This window comes from Neophocaena asiaeorientalis, unplaced genomic scaffold, assembly GCF_003031525.2.
Source record: "Neophocaena asiaeorientalis asiaeorientalis breed wild unplaced genomic scaffold, Neophocaena_asiaeorientalis_V1.1 scaffold150, whole genome shotgun sequence".
NCBI classification, from domain to species: Eukaryota; Metazoa; Chordata; class Mammalia; order Artiodactyla; family Phocoenidae; genus Neophocaena; species Neophocaena asiaeorientalis.
Window position 1 is genome coordinate 18,201,603 of NW_020176571.1, and position 20,584 is coordinate 18,222,186.

The 20,584-nt window shown below is 34.6% G+C and overlaps 1 protein-coding gene across 2 annotated transcripts in view; it reads right to left on the reverse strand.

Moving 5' to 3' along the window:
- The window catches only part of SOX5 (SRY-box transcription factor 5), a 389,772-nt gene that overhangs the window by 129,810 nt on the left and 239,378 nt on the right, over positions 1–20,584 (reverse strand). The window lies entirely within an intron of this gene.

Below are 20,584 nucleotides of genomic sequence, written 5' to 3' on the forward strand. Positions count from 1 at the left end.
AAGTATCCCTTAGGTTGAACTAAAATCTCCTTCTGTAAATCCCACCTGTTAGGACTAATTCTACCTTCTAAAACAAAATTAAACTGGTACCATTTTATATATGAACAGCTCTTCATTACTTGAAGATAATTCTCATGTTCATGCATAATACTAAGGTGTTTTTTTTTAAGTTCTTGAATAAAAGAGCTGAAAGAAAGCTTAGAGAGTAATAAAGACTTTCCCCATCCTTTACAGAAGAGGTAACTGAGGCCGAAAGAAAACTGACTTGCCTGTGGCCATGGAATGGGGGAGTCAAAACTACGTCTATGATCTAGTCCCTTGGATCTTTTGAATTCATCTACCCTTTTTGAGGCAATTGAACCACTCGTCAAACCACACGGCCTCTCTTTTGGTTGCCATCTTTAGAATACACCTTAATTTTCTGGTGTCACTCTCAGGATGTAGGGTTCATATCAGTAAATAAATAATCTAATACAATGGAATCACTATTTTCTTTTAATTGAACAGTAATTTCTAGAAATATAAACTAATGCAGTCATTTCTGCAGCCTTGTCACATTGTTACTAATGCAGAGGTTGTCATTTACTAAAATACCTAGGATTTTTTTCCAAATATTTAAGCAAGATTTCTCTGGTGGACATGGTTATTGGTTAGTGTTTGTCAGAGAACATACGAATGAGAATTTAGGATCATGCTAAAGATCACATCTGACACTTTATTCTCCTTTACTATTTCTTCCTCACATTAAGTCAGTTATTTGGAAAATAAACAAATAAATATTTCATAAACACATACTGTGTATAAGAAAACGAGCTAGGTAGTACAGACATAATAGTAAACAAAACAAACAAGATCTTATGCCCATGGAGCTTACATTACAGTGGGGATAATGGTTAAAAGTAAAACAAACACATGTACAAACAAACAAACAAACAAAAAATTCAGTCGCTAACCTTAACGGCAACTCTGAGATATCTCCGGACTTGTTTTCCCTTTCTCTCACTGGCATTCACATTCTTAGACACACGATTCTGATAATTCTCATAATTTCTCACTTTAAAGGTCCACCTTCACTTTCTCCACCGTTTCATCTTTCATAGTAAACCTCTGAGGTATTTCTGAGATTTTGGTGTGTGTGTGTGTGTGTGTGTGTGTGTGTGTGTGTGCGTGTGCGTGTGCGCGCGTGTTGAGGGGGCAGAGGAGGGGATGAGAGAGAGAGAGAAGGAGGAAGGGTGAGGGGAGAGAAAGAGAGACAGAGAGACAGCCAGCCAGCCAGCCAGGCAAACAGAGAAACAAGCACTGTAAGGATGAGGAATCTGTTTTCAGAAATGACTCCAAATTGCAAAGTATTTCTTTTAACCAAAAGGATTTTAAACCTATCACTGCCACCAGAGTGAAACCAAAAGTGAACAACACAACCAGGAAAACAAAAAGAGAATGTTTTAAGGTTAGAACTGAAGGTTAAAAAGCTTATATCACTACAGCCCACATTTTCTGAACATACTGGAGAAAAGATAAACTTTATGTAGACACCAATGGAAAACAATTGACTGAAGTCTCAAAAATTAGAAAGTGCATATCGACCAAGTATGTAGGAAAAAGTGGCCTGAAACAAGAGGAGATGTTTGAAGGCAAAACAGGATGGGCGCTAGTTCTGTGTAAGAAGAGGACGCTGACCAGAATAACAAGCAAACCAAGAAACAACAAACTAGCCACGCTGGTTAAGGATCATCACTAGCTACTATGTATCCTTTACATTTCATCATAAGTTATTATATTTTATATAGTACATCTCCTCCTTTCTAAGACACCATTGGTTATACAATGTGTAAGATGGTTATGAATTTAATAAGAGCACTTTAGAGGGAAGAAGAAAGGAATTTCAAATGAAACACATACAAGGGTTGTAAGAGTCATCCAGACTTCAGAGACCTTAAAATTTGGGAAAAATATCTTCTACAATTGCAGAAACAATAGCTTCTTATTTTAGTGCAGTAGTTCTTAAACTTGAAGCTATATTTTAGAATCACCTGGCAAGCTCTGAAAAACTCCCAATGCCCAGACTGTTTCCTAGACAACAGGGGTGAATTAAATCTGAATCAACAGGGGTGGGACCCAGCCATCAGCATTCTTTAACGTTCCCCTGATGATTCCAATGTGCATCCAGGTTTGAGAAGAGCTGTCTTAAAGAATGCTGAAGTCACTGTCAACAAATCTTTTTGTCTTCTTCATATTTTGCCTTGAGTTACAAAGGACTTTCAGGTATATAAGTAGTTGAAGGGAGACTCTGCCTATTACAGGGCATTAAACTATATTCCTCATAGAGTTCCTTCTAAATGAGTCTTGTATCTGTATTTCACCTGCTCCTCTTCTGAAAAGCTTTTGATGGTTGCTTTTACTTAGAGAATAATGACCCAATCCCTTCACATGGTATTCAGGATTCTTCACAGTTTGTTCCTAGTTCATCTTGCCCTCCTTCAGATATTCTGTACTTCTGCCTCAATGGGTCATGAAGGGTTCCTTGCATACTAGGTGTTTTTCCACGCTTGAACAGGCTCAAAAGTATCTTCTCCTCTGTTTTTAGTAATTTCTCTTTTTCTTTTCTTCTTGGCGAAATTCTACTTATTTTTCAAAGGCTTCTGAGACCCACATAATGTCTTGGCCTGTGAAGCACTTCTTTCTTATGGTGCCAATTTTCAGGCAGAAAGAACTGTTACTTCTTTAACCTCATAAAGCTAACACAATACTTACTGTGTTGAATAATAGTTACTTGTACAAGTTGAGCCTCCCTTATGACCTATGAACTTATTTAGGAAAGAGGCTGTAACTTATTTATTATTGTAACTCTAGAGCTTACAGCAGCAGCTGAAATTATTATATGAATTGATAATTCATAAATAAAGAAGAACAATGTATTATATAGTCCTGTCTGTAATTACTTCTTCGTGCCCCACCTCCAAATGTCCACAAAAGGCCTGTGGAAAACGAAGTTCTTTAACGACCGGGAAGGAATTCAATTTCACTGAAGAAAAATGGCAGCATGAAATACCAGCTGCTTTGTGCTCCTATTCTTAATGTATAGATAAAAGGTCATATACATCATGATAAATCCATGATTCTTAGAATTATGCATGCATGAAGAAATAGAAAAGTAATACAGAAATACTGGAAATTTATTACATACTTCCGTAATGGACAGATATGCCTGCCTATCATGTTCTAATAACATGATGTTTTAATTATAAAAGCTTTGCTTTTACAGTACTCTATCATTACTATTTTCTTTTTTCAAACATTTCCCGGCTTTATTTACATTTATTTTTCCACGATAATTTTAGGACATGGAATTTCTCTTTGAATTCATTAACCTAATGGCTTGATGGCCAATAACAGGTTATATCTTTTATTCAAATCTTCTTTTGTTTGATATACTTATTGTAGTTTTCTTGGTAATTTTATTTGTAAGGTTTTTAAAAAATACTTTTCTTGCTGTCGTAAAGGTAATGTGTTCTTGTTATATTGTTTAACTGGTTGTTGCATGTACATAAGTCTATCTACTTGTGTGTGACAGCTTTTACCCAGGTAATTCATTCATACTCTAATAATTTATAATAATTTTTCAGGTAAAAAATTTAGTATTTTAAGAATAAATTGCAATAAATTCTGGGGCTTAAAAAATCTGTGTATTTTATTATGATTATTAAAAAACATTTTGCTTTAGTTATTAAAAAAAAATTTTTTTTAATTTAGTTTTGGCTGAATTAGGTCTTTGTTGCTGCACGTAGGTTTTCTTTAGTTGCGTTGAGCAGGGACGACTCTTCGTTGCAGTGCATGGGCTTGTTATTGCAGTGGCTTCTCTTGTTGCGGAGCACAGGCTCTAGACGCATGGGCTTCAGTAGTTGTGGCACATGGGCTCAGTAGTTGTGGCACGCAGGCTCTACAGCACAGGCTCAGTAGCTGTGGCACATGGGCTTAGTTACTCTGCAGCATGTGGGATCTTCACGGACCAGGGCTTGAACCCATGTCCCCCGCACTGGCAGGCGGATTCTCAACCACTGCGCCACCAGGGAAGCCCCTGCTTTAGTACTGTAACTTGTTTTAGTGTCTGAATTTTCCAAGATCCACAAATGTAGAATTACACTTTTAAGGCTGAGAGAGCCTAGAGATTATCTGGCATAACACAATCATTGTGCTGATAAAGAAATGAGACTTAGCTTGGCCGTATAAATTGTTCAAGATCCCACATTTAGGTAAGAGCAAAGTTAACACTGAAACTACATCTCCTAACAATCTAGTACTCTTTTCCAACACTTGGGAAAAATTGGGGGTGGGGAGGACGAGGAATTCAAGGGAGAGGAAGAACTAAAATGAAAAATAAGCCTAATTTCACAGTCCCAATGATGTGTTTATTTTAGAATAGCATAGGAAAAATTACAGAGCATTGTAGTAATATTCAGAATAAAGTAAACAGTAAAATATATATAAAATGTGTGGTTAATTCATCTATGCAACTAAAAACACATTTCAAAACAGTTGATCCTCATTATCTGCAGATTCTGTATTTGCCAATTTGCCTACTCAATAAGATTTACTTGTATCCTTCCCAAATTTACTTGTACTAGAGCTTTTGTGGTCACTCACAGACCTGTGCAAAGTAGCAAGAAATTTTGCTGATTTTTGCTGTTTAAAATGCACATAGAATCAATAATAAATATTAATAAGGTGTCTTTAAACAGAAACACACATAAAACAAGGCTATGTATCGATCAGTTGATGAAAATAGTGTGACCAAAGGCTCTCAGGAACCTAACTTTGTGTTTCCTCCAGGAGCAAAATCGTCCAGTATTTGATAATTCAGTGTTCATGTCAACTTTATAGGACATAACTAGCACAAATAATGAGCACCAACTGTATTACTGCTGTATCTTAAGTAATTTTTAGTTCCTTGATGCTGAAAATTAGCCCACCTTTGGGAGAAAAGGACGTATCACATCGAAACAGTATAATGTTTCCTGGATAAATTCTAAAACAAATTTGTTATAATGTTAGTATTTCATTCTCATATTTGCCAGTTTTGACCATTTCCAAATCCTATTCACTGCTAACTTCACTTATTTTCTTTAACTTAATGGATGAATTCCCTTAAAGCTCCTAATTAAGGTTTAAAATGTGTGACATTTGTAATTAAGTTTCAACAAGATACTTTTGTCACAAAATTTTGGTCTTTTTAATGGGGGCATGTTATTCACAAGTTTGAATAACTCACAACAAATTTAAGGTGCTACTTCCTATACTTTTTAAACTTTAAGATAGAATATTATGTTTTAACACTTTTTATAATTCTACCACATAGATAGTGCATGTAATCTTGCCCTCTAAAATTTCATGAATCCAACACAATCACATTATCACACTTGTAAAAGAACAAGTAAACACTTATCAATTATTCATAGTTAAATATTTTATATTTTATGTAAATATTCTACTCAAAACCCTTCAGTGGTTCCCTGAAACTATTTAATATATCAAGCAGATATTTAAGATTATTAATTTAGCTTCCAGTCCCATGGGTCTGTTTATTATTCATTCAATCAACATTTTTACTAACTAGAATGTATACTTTTTTGGTACCCAGGAATACAAAGATGAATTCACATACAATGCCTGCTCTCCAGAAGCTCTAAGTTTGGTCGGGCAAATGGATAGATAATTAGAATACACTGCTATTAGTTCAACAATAGACACTTGTATGGGATACTATGGAAGCACAAGCGAGAGACTCCTAACACAGCCAGAAGAAGTCAAGGCAGGCCTCATAGAGATAGGTCCAGCAGGTGTAGGGTCTGAATGGATAAGTAGGAGTTAGCCAGGCAAAGAGGTGGGAGTGTGAAAAAAGAATTCCAAGCAGATGGGAGAAAAAATGAGCAAATTATCAGGGACAAGAAAAAAATACCATGTGAGGGGGAAACCACCAAGCAGTGTAGAACAGCAAAAAATGTAAGTGAGAACCAGTGTTAGAAAGTCTGCCTGAATCAGTCTGTGTTTCACTGTAAGACACTTGAGATTCCCCCTGTAGGCTCTGGGGACCGTTTAAGTAGGTTAGGTGGTATACTCTGGTGGGCACAGGGAGAAAAGATTTGAGAGGCAAAGCGTGGAGACTAGGTACATGTTGATGTTGGGGGAGGCTATAAATGTGTGGGTATATGAGAAATCTCTGTACCTAAAAAAAGAGAAACTACATATGTAAGAAAAGGAGAAGAGGACAGAGTCATGATAACTTTCAGGTGTCTAGTTTATATAACTATTTATACTGGTATGAAACAACAACAACAAAACATACAGGGGTAGTGACAGATTTCATGGAAGGATATGAATATGGTTCTGAACACATGTGTTCGAGGTACCTAAATAATGTTCCATTGGAGATACCTTACTAGCAGACTGATACTGCAGTCTGAAGCTAGTGAAGAGATTTTTAGAGGCTATGGTTTGGGGGATCACTTGCTGATGAGAGTGAACTAGATAATCTGAAGAGGGTTTGAAGGATAAAGAGACGATGGCTTACAATCATCTGGGTCGCAACAATAATTCAACAAAGGGCAGAGGAAGAGGAGTCTTAAGAGCAGACAGGTAAGATAAGAATAAAGAAAATCTTGAGTACAGTATCACAAAAACCAATGGAATATCAAGGTTGAGGTAGTGCCTAATAGTGAAAAGTGTAGCAGACAGAGTATTTTAGAGACAAAAATAATATCTTCTGGAATAGTTTATTAGAAGATGGTGATGAATCTAACAACAACAGATCCACTAGAATGGATATTCTGAAAGGTTGAGCATATTCCGAAAGGTTGAGCACTGAATGACAGGCAAGAAAAAGGGGATGGCAAATGTAGAAGATTCTTCAGAGAAGGCTGGGTGAGGCATTAGGAGAGACATTTGATGGCAGCTGCGTAGGGATGCACAGATTTTTATTTAAGTAGCAGAGTTTTAGGTAGCAGCACATTTACTGGCTGGAAGGAGCAAATGGAAATTGAGAATTTGAAATGTAGGAAAGAGCAATTAACTGGTGGACCAAAATTGCAGAGGAGGCTGAAAGGCAAGGCGGAGGTGTGGGGATTCGCTTCGACTGGGAATGACATCTCATTCTCTGGGACCTGACGAATGAAGCTATACAAGTGGCTATAAGCCGATCATGTTCTACCGGTAAGGAAATGAGAAGGTAAGGAAAATCAGTTCCGATGGAAGAAATTTTCCCAATGTTGACGGTAAAATCATATGCTGAAAATGAGAGATGCTGGGGTTGAGTAAGGGAGTTCAGCAAAGGTACGTAAGTTTTGGATGGTTACTGTGAGAAATGAAAAAGAAAGTAACCACAGACGATTAAAAGGGGTGATGGAAAAGTCTAAGGCCTGAGAAGAGACCACATGAATTATGATGCTGTCAGTCTTCCCTTTTCTGTGATTTTTCTGAGTTTCTGGTCACAGATTGGGGAAAGTCAGGGAATTAGGGGGGCTTCAGCAAGGATAGGTTATGAGGAAATCAAAGTTGCTTTTGAACGACAATGGGCTTTAGACTTTACCCCAGGAAGAGAGGTCTGGAAGGCATTACTTGACTGGGAAAAATACAGGAATCAGAAAAGTAGAGGGACTACTCCGTGATACCAAGGAGCAGTTTGTGTGACAGCTCAAAAAACAGGAAGTTATGGTAGAAGACCTGTTTAAACTACATACACAAATCTTAAAATGAAAGGCAGCTATATGATTTAAGTCAGCACGATTACAAATAAAATGTAAAATCTGAAACTTTTCAAATGTTCCTCAAGAATTTAGTCCGATGAGTACCATAGTATTCAAGCACACATGGTATTTAGGGATCAATCCACCTCCAACTGAAATTCAGCCACCTTTGGTGGGAAGCATAGCAGCTGTTTAGAAGCACACAGAGACACTATACAGCAGTTTTTGAGAAAATGGAAAATATAATATTCCAAATGAGATTACAAGAGGGGTTTAGGTAGGCAGGATATAATTACCCAAACTGGAGTAACCAGGATAACAAAGCTGACTTTCCACCATTAGCAAGAAGAGGCATGGGATCGTCAATGACCACTAATAGTCTGTGTTTTCTCATCTCACATAATAGAAAGTCGATTCGTAAGCTTATCCTACCCAATGCAATGGTATTTAGAAAATGAAAAAAAAAAAAAACCCTACACTAAAATTTAGAATAAAGGAGCCAATTTATCTTCCAATTAATCTACTTGGAAGACTAAAGACAATCTCATTGAGTGATACAGAAACATAAAAACACTGCTCAAATTGCAATCCCTGCCTCTCACTTGCCAACAGTCACACTGAAGTTGTATCACCTCTAATTTCATTTGATTCAAGACAAAGACAAAGTAGTCATATTCTTTTAGAACAAAAATGAACAGCCATGTGGATTTTTTTACATAGTAGTCTTCTTCGGCAAAAAGCCACAGAACTTTTTTTAAAAATCGTTTCCAAGGATGAAAATGACTTTGCCAAGCAAAGTGGCTTCAAAACAGGCCTCAAAAATACTAATAGAAAGACAGATGGTTCTACTAAGAGCTTGGCTGCCAAAAAAAAAAAAAAAAAGTAGAGAAAAAAAGAGTGATGCTATTGAAGCTGACTGCAAAGTTATCTGATGACTACAAATACTTTTGTCCCAATGCAAGTGCTAACTCTGCCTCTAGGGCTGATACAGCCAAAATACTGACTTCCCCACATCCGATCCCCCTATATCCCCACCCCTCCTAAATAAAACCTGTCAGTGCCAAGCCCCACAAAACAGCACAAGCATGAGCTTGATTCTGACTGACTTCTGCAGAAGCAAAATATTGCATTGAAGAACTCTTATTTAGAAACAGACCCACAAGGAAAATTGCTTTTCTTTTCAAAACTGCCTGTCACATTTTCTTTTTCTAATTCCCCTTTTCCTCCTCCTCCCTGTCACCAAAAGGCCCCTGGGCCCTATGAGTTTAGATGATACAAACTCAATTTGTATAAAGAACGCAAGAAGCAGCACCACAGAGAGGTGGGGATAGTTTGCAAGGATAGAGAAATAATCCAGTCAAGACACAGTGCAATTTTCTTTGCAAACTACTACTACAATAATACCTCCACTTTATTTCCTTCAGGGCGACTGTCATTTCTTTTTAACCAGATTGCTACTGGATATAATAGAAACTGAAATATTACGTGGTCACTGACTCTTCCTTTCAATGGCTCATTTCACTCTTACATTTTTACTTTTGTATGACGTGTTTAGTGCTGGCATTTTTACTGTGATACAACCACTTTCAAATGATGTAGAATTAAGACCTCTGTCACTTGAAGGTGATGGAATTTCATTCTTAATACTATGCAGGTTTGACTTAAATATTCCTCTTGTCTAATAGTAGCCTTTATTTTCAAAACTTAAGCATTATGTCCTTATAAAGCACCATTTTAATGTATATTAAACTCATGCAAACCAAAGTGATGACACTTACTGTAAATATAATACATGCTTAAACAAAGTATATTTGCTGACTTCAAGAAAAAGTATCTCTGTTTTGAAAGTTGGTAATCAAGAAACTTAAGGGTGGCAAAAATACAGTGGTAATTAAGAAAGCTATTGTGAAAGACTATGATAAAAACAGGGCTATTTTATTTGCCAAGGACAATTTTGAGCTGAATAAAAGAATTTTAAAAAGGCGATGATTAAAATATCTCAAATGATGCATTATTTAGGATTAGGTTATCATCTGTTTCTTAAAGGTCATATTTTACACAGCTTGTAGCTGTTACTTGATAAAACAAAAGTCTTTCTTTATAATGCAACTGTTTCCTCAAATGTGTGTGACTATTTGTATTACTTAGCATGGTTTTTGACAATAAAACAGGCTGGTTCCTATGAGTATGCATGGTTCTCTGTTCACATGGACAGAATCAAGCTTTGCAAATACCAATACAATCTTATTTTATGTCATGAATTGCTATGTCAATTGTCATTTACACACAAATGAAAGACAACATAAAATATAATAGTCAACGTGAAATATAATTTTTTTTCAATTATATTTCTCAGGAGCCCATGATTAGAAAACAATAAAATTCACTATTTATTGATTTATGATTTTGGCTCAAGAGCCTATAATAGATTATTAGTGATCTTTTTTTCACATGCAATACAAATCTCAGTTCGACATAAGTTCTTTAAATATTATGCCTCAAAAATTACCACTTTGTGGAGAAGCTTGAATTAGTAGTGACTGCTAATGGGTACAGGGTTTCTTTTTAGAGTGATGCAAATGTTCTGGAATTAGGTAGTAATGATGGTTACAAAACACTGTGAGTATACTAAAACCCACTGAATTGTACACTTTAAAAAAGGTGAACTGTATGGTATGTGAACTATATCTCAACTTAAAAAAAATAACCAAAGCAAAAAATAAAGACGACCTTAAAAAATGTATCACTTCACTTCTGCCAGAAGCAAAACCGAATGTGCTTTGAAATACTCCTGTCTTATATTAAAATAATGTTTGCATTTGTATAAAGCACTTGTACATGCGTTAGTTCATTTCTACTTTATCCAGCCTCTTGGAGATAAGCAGGTCGGGTGTTGTCGTTCCAATTTTAATTTATGAGCAAAAACTGATAGAAAAACAAGTAATTTGGAGATTTACACATTATCACATAGGTAGCCAAGACAATAAGTCTAGCAGTTAAATTCTTTGATTCTTCTTAACAAATTATAAAACAAAGATATAATAAACTTTCTGAAATAAAAATACTGGTTTACATAATGAATACAGAAACATTGTGATAAAATTAATTCCCGTATATTTTGTCAGCATAAAAATGGGTTACATTTAAATTATCTTTAAAAGATAAAATTCTATTACGATTTAAAATATTTTTATAGCAAGAGGGGCACTTTGACTTTGATTTACATCTTCATGCTATATTTTATTTAAATAATCTAAAATTAAAGCAAGGGCAGAGGAAAAGGAATGCTGGCATGGAGGTTACAAGTTTAAATATGGAATCAGTGATGCAGTGACATAAATAAAGACCTGGAAGAAGTGAGACAATAAACATCTCAGTTATCTCGGGGAAAAGTGTTCCAAGAAAATGGAAGAGAAGATGCTAAAAACCTATGGTAAGAGTACACATGCTGTATTCAAAAAACAATGTTTCCTTCTGCTGTCTGTACTCTGTGGGACTATCCCATTAGGTTGAAATTATTCATGTCTGTCTCCATGGCTAAGCTGCTTTTAAGGGTAAGGTACAGCTCACTCATATCGGTATCTACAATACCCAGCTTAATGCCTAGCACATCACGGATGCTCAGTATAAGTCAATGGAAGTGATTATTTAAGAAGCTATTCACAGGAGGGTCCCCTTTTCTCCACATCCTCTCCCAGCATTTATTGTTGGTGGGATGTAAATTGATACAACCACTATGGAGAACAGTATGGAGATTCCTTAAAAAACTAAAAATAAAACTACTATATTATCCACAATCCCACTCCTGGGCATATACCCAGAGACAACCATAATTCAAAAAGAGACATGCACCCCAATGTTCCTTGCAGCACTGTTTACAACAGCTAGGACATGAAAGCAACCTAAATGTCCATCAACAGAGGAATGGATAAAGAAGATGTGGTACATATATACAATGGAATATTACTCAGCCATAAAAAGGAACAAAATTGGGTCATTTGTGTAGAGACATGGGTGGACCTAGAGACTGTCATACAGAGTGAAGTAAGTCAGAAAGAGAAAAATAAATATCATGTGTTAATGCATGTATGTGGAATCTGAAAAAATTGGTATAGATGATCTTATTTACCAAGCAGAAATAGTGACACAGACGTAGAGAACAAATGTATGGATACCAAGGGGGAAGGGAGGGGGTGGGATGAATTGGGAGATTGGGATTGACATATATACACTATTGATGCTATGTATAAAATAGGTAACTAATGAGAACCTACTGTATAGCACAGGGAACTCTACTCAGTGATCTAATTAGAGACCTAAATGAGAAGGAAATCCAAAAAAGAGGGGATATATGTATATGTATAGCTGATTCACTTTGCTGTACAGTATAAACTAACACAATATTGTAAAGCAACTATACTCCAATAAAAAAAAAGAAGCTATTCGTTATTAGAAAAGTCTACTTGTGTTTTAGCTTTAGTTTCTTCTTATAATAGTAACTAGTTTATTAAAACATTCCTTTTACACAATGGATCTTGGGCTCTATTTCACTTTCATTCAGGATTCAAGATTTTTTTCTCTAAGTAATAACCCAAAGCATGGCAAATCACCGATGCCGTTGTTTACCACCCAATCCATCATCTTCCTCAGATCCTAGGTTTAGTGGCAATAATGTCAACAGTTAGGTTTTTGGGTTACTTCATTATTCCTTAGGAGATCAGAAAAGTAAGAACTCTGATGTATCTTTACTGAAACAAACCAAGAACTGCAGTTAGGTTTTGTTCATGATAAAATTGCCAATGCACACATAAAAAAGATTAGGAAATAATTTCAAATATGAGACATCATATGCACTAAATACACTTGAACTTTTTGCTACCTCAGTTACCAGCAATATTTAAAGCAATGTGACTTAAAGGTATGGAAACACATAAAGAATAGTGAGCTTAATTTGTAGATATAACCTTGTATATGCTAAAAACAAAAACCAAAAACACAAAAAGAAAACCCCAAACCAAAAACCCCTTCACTAAAAATTCAAGTAAATAGCAAACAGCTGCATCCTCAAAATCTATACATTTATTCTTATTTTGTTTAAGAAAATAAATGTGATTATACTGCTTACATTTCTTTTGTTCAAACTTTCCCCAGTGCATAATTTCAATTTTTTAGCTAGCAGGTGCTGGACTGGTGTGAATGGCTAGTGTATGGGGGCTTGTTTGTTTGTATCATGCAAAGAGTATACTGAGCCAGTAATGAACAATGTTATATATGTGGGGAAAAAAGGCTTTAAAGCAATGTTCCTGCAAACAAAAACAAAAATAACATTTCGCACGTCTCCCCCAAATGCAACCGTTGTAGGGGCAAGTTAGCGTCTAGTTCCTTTCCTTAGGATGTGAAAAATCCATGCTCTTTTGAGTAATAATGGAAGTTGCCTCGCAGTCGCTGTTGGAACTTACTACTCAGATGCCTGTCTAACTCTACTAGGACAGCCAGGACACTCTAGCAATAAGCCACTCACTAGAACATTTGTCACTGAAAATAAAACATGTGTGAAATTACCAGAAAGGGCATGGTAGATGTTTCTTAAGCTGAAAATGTGAAATATTTTTGTAACTGGACAATCCATTGAACACAGAGCCATTTATATAATCAAAAGTTTTAAAGTCTTGTCAAGAAGGATTATTATATAATATACCATTGTAAATAACTTCAAAAATAGTAAATTTTGTATTACTGCAAAAATCTATGTAAGTGTGGCTGATTTTAATACTCGGCAAATTTACTTGATACCTTCCAGAAAAAAAGCACTGTAACTTGCCTACCCATAATAACATCATTTATATAAAGATGAATGATGCAATACCATGGGTGTTTTGCTAAATCTATAGATTGATTTCTTTTTTTTTTAATACAGCAGGTTCTTATTAGTTATATATTTATACATATTGGTGTATATATGTCAATCCCAATCTCTCAATTCATCCCACCACCCTCCCCTGCCGCTTCCCCCACCTTGGTGTCCATACATTTGTTCTCTTACATCTGTGTCTCTGTTTCTGCCTTGCAAACCAGTTCATCTATACCATTTTTCTAGATTCCACATATATGCGTTAATATATATTTGTTTTTCTCTTTCTGACTTACTTCACTCTGTATGACAGTCTCTAGGTCCATCCACGTCTCTACAAATGATCCAATTTCATTCCTTTTTATGGCTGAGTAATATTACCATTGCATATAAGTACCACATTTTCTTTATCCTTTTGTCTGTCAATGGGCATTTAGGTTGCTTCCATGACCTGGCTATTGTAAAGAGTGCTGCAATGAACACTGGGGTGCATGTGTCTTTTTGAATTATGGTTTTCTCTGGGTCTATGCCCAGTAGTGGGATTGCTGGGTCATATGGTAATTCTATAGACTGCTTTCTTGATTAGAAAGAATTTTTCTTCCAGCCATCAAAACTGTGAAAATTTTGTGACTGAATTGTGTCTCTTTTCATCTAATAAAGTGCTCAAAAAAGAAAACATAAACTGACTACATGAATTATTTCCATCTTCCTGCCCTTTACCAGAAGTATTTGATAAATTATTGTTAATAAATATTCTAGTTCCCTAAGCTTGTTCTAGTTCCCTAGTTCTCATGATGCATTTTTTTTATGTTGACTTTTGCACGATTCTATTTTCACTCATCCAAACTCACAAAAATTCTATGAGATAGATCCTTTCATCACCCCTATTTTACAGATGAGGAAACTGAGGCACGCCTCAAGTCAGACAGTCAGCAAATAAAAGAATTCAAATCCAGGCAGCCTAATACAGACTAGGCTTTTAACCACTATGCTTTACAGTCAATTGAATAAATAATATAATACTTATAAATATATCTTACTACATCAAAATAAATAACTTGCATGAAAAAATTTTAAATGACAAAAACTCTGGGTGACACAGCTTGAAAATAATTAACTCAACACATACCTTTAGAAATAAGTGTGTATAATATAAATAAGTATAATAAAACAGTATTAAATATTAGATACTCTAGAAATCCCTGCTGTTACAATGTAAGTGGATCCTGGTTACATAATAACGAACATACTTTTTGATGCAGAGCCTCCAAGGAAGTTGGACATGGAAGAAAGGAAGGACTAGTGAGTTGAAAGTAGGTGGAGATAATGAGGGTTAACTTGATGGCAAATGTAGGTAACAGCACCTGGAACTCATGATGTAGCCTTGGGTATCTAAGAAGCTAAACTCCAGACTTCTGCACTAACCCAGGACAATCAATGAAGGGAAATGTAATCAGTAAAAGCTAAGTTTAAAAGAAAATATTTCAATTAAGGCAAGCATACTAGGATGTTTCTACAATAGCTTGGTGGAAAACCACTGATGACGATGATTCTTTGACAAATATTTATGGAGTACCTACAAAGTACAGGACATTTCCCAGGTGCTTGAAAAACTATGGTGAAAAAGAAAAACAGATTAAAATCTCTGATTTCATGGAGTTTACATTCTACTACTATAAAATACTAATGATAATAATATACTTCCACTATTCAATCACAGACCTTACATCCAGTTGGGTCTGGAATTCAAATCAAACTTCCTATATGTCCAGTGAAAACCAAAGCTACAAATTAGAAATAAGTGGTTTCTGGTTTGTTTTGCTTCCTACACATGGCAGAATAATCCAGTCCGGTAGACAAGCATTGCCAATTTAGATACTCTGATTTCCCACAGATTAAATTCAGCCAAATATAAACTTACAAGAAAACAATTCAACAAATACATGAAGAATGACACAACATATGTAAAGACAGAAGAAGCAACAGGTTTAGACACCCAAAGGCATCTGAGTATTGGATTATCAGATGAAGAATAAAATAATGTGCTTAAAATGTTCACTTAAGTAAAAGGCAGAATAAAACTTAGTTACAACCCAAAAAGCGATCAAAGATGTTCATGAAGATTTTTTAAATAACTGAATAGAATTTTGAGAAATGAAAATAACTGAAATTTAAAACTCATTGAATGGATAGATAGAAAATTAGACACAGGTGGTTGAAAGAAGTCATTAATTGGAAAAGAGATCTAAAGAAACTAGCTAGATCAGTCCACAAGGAGACAAGGAGATGGAAAATATGAAAGAGTGGGTAAGTGTCTTGGAGGCTAGAATGAGATGGTCCAACAAACGCCTAGTCAAAATTTTAGGAGAGAACAGGAAAAAAAAAAATGAGGTAACCACTATTCTAAAATTTAGTGGTTGAGAATTTTTCTGAATTTGAAAAATACAGACCCATAGATGCAACAAGTGAAATATATACAATCAGAATAAATGAAAAGAAAATATCACTTAGTACTCTGTAATAAAACTGTAGAAAAATGAAGGCACAGAGAAATCTTAAAAGTAGCCAGATAGAAGCCATTAACCAATGACAATTAGTTTGACAACAAACTTATAAATAGTAGTTGATGGAGAGATGAAAGAAGAAATTAGTGAATATGTGAGTAAATCTTCCAAAACTTTGTTTAATGAAAATAATGTCCATTATTTGGACTTAAAAAATCAGACAGAGCTAAATCCAAAAACAATGACACGTAAAACAAGAGAGAAATACTCAGGAATTCTAAGATTATTTTATAAATCAAAATTTGTCAATTTTAAACTCTTTTACCATATGTAGACTTGTTAGATCATCAAAGGCAACCCATAAGAAACAGAAATAATGTCCAAACCAATAAAGAGAAAAGAATGACTTGAGAAAATTAAAAATTAATACACAAAAAAATTAAAAAGGAAAAAATACATATAAAATGTGGTACAAATAGAAAGCATGAATAAAATGACACATTTAAGTTTAATCACAACAAATATAAGTGGACTAATAAGCTTTTAAGTTAAAAAAAATCAACAAATTAAAATTTTAAGAAAATCTAGCTATACCTAGTTTATAAGAGATATACATAAATAATGACAAAAAAAGGATAATAAAGATCCTTTATTTAAAGGATAATAAAGACAGAGCATTTATAAAATGTGTCCACACACTAAGCCAGATTTCAGAGATTTAGTACTGTGCAAAATTATGATGAAAGCATTTGGTTTTAGATGGAGGGAAAAATGTTAGTTTTTAAATATGGACTCCAAAAATAACAATTTCTCCTTCTGAATGAGTGGTTTTGTCTAGCTTCAGGTTTATGAGGTATATTTTAAAACAGACTGCAATATTTACCTGGGGATTGACTCTATGTTTCTATGAAAAATACAATTAGATTATTGAAATATGATCTTTATTTTCTAAACGTGCTTTACAATTGACAAGTGGGATCATTAAAATTGTTGGGTTTGTTCTAATTAATGTGTGGGTGGTTGGCAGGAATTAGAGGTTACTTAATATCATGTAGTGGTTAGCAATTCAAAACCTGTACAGTTTGAAGATTGCACTATTGGGGAAAACAATCAAGAAGAATAAATTTAAAGCCACTAGGTTTTCTAAAAGAGTCAACATCACACACAAAGTTTCTAAACCTTGAACTTGTATTTTAAGCTCTTTGTACAATATTTTGTTCACTGAAATAACAAAAGGACTAAAAACATTGTCGATGTTTGAAAAATATATACATGGTGTGTATGAACATGTTTTTCAAAAATTTGAAGAAAACCTTAGAAAGGAAATTGTTAAGATGTCAGCAGTGAAGAAAGTGAATGCTGATCTAATCTTGTTAAATAAAATGCCATTTAACAAGTTGAGTATAGACTTAGATAAAGCTGAAATCTTTACAATTTTCACTAAATCTCCATTTCCTAAATTGACTTCTTGAGCTCAACACGCATAATTTAGGTGCAAACTAAAACTGCATGTTGTGATGTCCACTAAAACCATATTTGTATCAACAGAAAATAGTTTATAAAGAGTAATTTAAAATAATTATCGTGGTAGCTTTTATACAAATTTATAAAGGAAGTAAATTTTCCAATATGATATGGAAATACATAGGAAAACTAAACCCTAATTTTGGCGTAAATCTCGATGTTAAATGTACTTCTAATTGCAGAAGAAGGAGATGCATAGCAAAGAATTTTCAGCCTTGCAGTTATTCTGCTTTGTGTGTGATGGTCGTCACTGCCAGTGGGATTATTCTTCAATACATTCCATTGTATATATATTTGTAATGAAATGAAATGTATCAGAAGCCTGAAAACTTTTGTAAAATCATCTATTCACATCCTTGAATTACGTTCATAACTGATATAGAAAAATGCCAGTATATCTATCATTCATTCTTACTGGGTATTTAATTCTTAATAATTCTTACGAACTATTTTTCATTTATTAACTCAATGAACGTTGCTTACATACCTACTACTCCTAAAGTTCACATGTGGTTCTCAACCTTACACATGTATTTAGCAAGACCTGATCTTCATCATGGGGAGACTGTAGACTGTTAATGAATGGTTCACCTGGAAGAATGCTATGACAGGGGGAAAAACTCCAATGTTTCAGTACATGCATTTATCAGCAATAGAAAGCATAATGGTTCAGAATGAAAAGAAATAATAGCAATTCAACTTTGTTAGCAACTGGTTTTTACTTGACATTTTGTATGTATTTGCTGACAGTTTTCTCACTAAATCTTTCTCTGCACTAGCCCTCACACCCCATTGGTTCATAAGTTCTTTTCACTGTGTAATTTTGAGTAGGGAAAAAAGAAAAGAAAAAAACTTCTCAGACAGGCAAACAGAGTTAAAAATACTGAAGTTAACAAAGGGGGTTAAGAAAGACGGGACTGGGAGTGCAAGAAAGGGGAAAGGGTGACGTGAGAGAAATAAATGCACGACTGAGAATAAAAGCAGTGTAGAGAAGGGAAAACCATATAGAAAATGCATTTTCAACATCTTCCTAGTTTCATTATTATACTAAATGTAAAATCAAGATTTCCAGGTTCATCTCTTTTAACTAGAAATGTGCTCTACTCTTCGTTCCATTTCTAAGCCGCTATAGGTATTAAACAGCAATTTACATGTGATTTGCATTTTTTTTGTACTCGTGGTTTTGGTAAGTCTTCCAAACCTAATGACTGTTCCTTTGGCCAGCAACATAAATGCTATAATCACACAATTATTGCGCTGGGAACAGTTTAATTCAGCATTTTGTTCTCAACCACAGAACAATTACTCAACAATTTCGGTTAACCAGACTAGCTAGCTGCCTGGAGAGAAAGAGGAATATTCACAAGATCTATTGTCTTACATAAAGGCAGCTACTAGATCAGCTGGAACTTTCTAGTATTGCTCTGCTCAGTGCTTCTTTTCAGGATCTTTCACATATCTGACCTAATGAAAATGACAAACTGCAGATTTCCCTTTATGGACTTATTTGTTCATTTCTTTTAATTACACATTTGGATGTCTTTTAAAGAACGTGAGATTTTGTGTGTCTGGAAATATAGCCCTATAGATAAATGTACCTTAAAAAACATTTAATATAATGATAGTTAATACAAAGAATTGCAAAATCAAAAGTATAAGTTCAAAAGGCTACCCCGTAGGCTTAAAGTGATGGTGAAGCCTTCTGAACTGTGGGTGATCTCATCTCTCATTTAAATTACATAACTTCTTAACAGTGCAACTGGCTTAATGTCAAACTTCATTCTACATTTTTAATTTTTAAAATAAAAATGGAGGTGATTCACATAATCATGGCTGTTAAATTCTCTTTGATTACTTTTTCATATTAATTTTAATTTATCAGAACCAAAAAGTAGGGGGCTTAAGCATATCACTGTAAAAATATTTAGAAATACAGAATCAAATAATTTATGCACCTGCGTAAATATATGTGTATGTTGAAACTGTCATCTCCCTTGACTATTTCTCATAATCACAGACAACTATTAGACTAGCCCTGTATCATAAGTCAGTCTTGAAAGCTACTGAGAAACAAAGTAGTTGATGGTGAACTGGGCCAGTGAGTAGTAGTCAAGGGTAGCAGTCGATGAAAATAACTGGAAGAGGTCTCTTTTTCTCTCTTAGTGTTCTTTTTTCTAGTTTCTTTTTTGTTTTCTTCTGTATTTTTTTTTATTCTCTCATTTTTACTTTAAAAAGTGGACAAGAAAGAAGATAGAGAAATTATAACTTCATGGTTAGAAACACTCTAGCTTATGGTAAAAATACTCTGAATATCAGAAAAGAGCTCAAACAAAGATAACTCCTTTTTCAAGAAGTGAAGACAAAAGTAGATTTGAGAATTCTGGCAACTTTAAAAATTTTAATTGTGTCTGTCTATATATTTGGATGAGCAAATAAGAATAATGTAGTGAAATATGTTGACAAGGGATTCTGTATGTCTAGATCACTCACTCCCTGAATTATGTTAGTCTAGAAGAGAACCTTAAGTGTATGGGTTTCAAATATTTTTTTCAAGCCAGAGAAATCTTTGTTTCCCAGACGAACTCAATGGAGAACACTAGTGATGAAACTCAGGCTTACTCACACCCACCAGGCCTTCTTTCCCTCAATACCGTGATCCAACCCCAGGTACCCACTGTAGGAACTCCGTGGACCCTATGAGATCCTGTCTCCACAATTTGAAAACCACTGATTTGACGCTTCTTCTGATTTAACTCTCCTCCTGTCATTAGATTAATACCAAAATCTAATGGTGTAGATGACACAGTATACAATATCATGTCTAATTAACAGAAACATGTGCTCAATCATTATGGCGTCATAGACTGTAACTTGTAATAATACACAGGCCTATTCCAACTTAGAGTCTTTATATCTTCTAAATAAAATTAAGCACATTATCTTCTGTACAACAGTCACAGAATTAATTT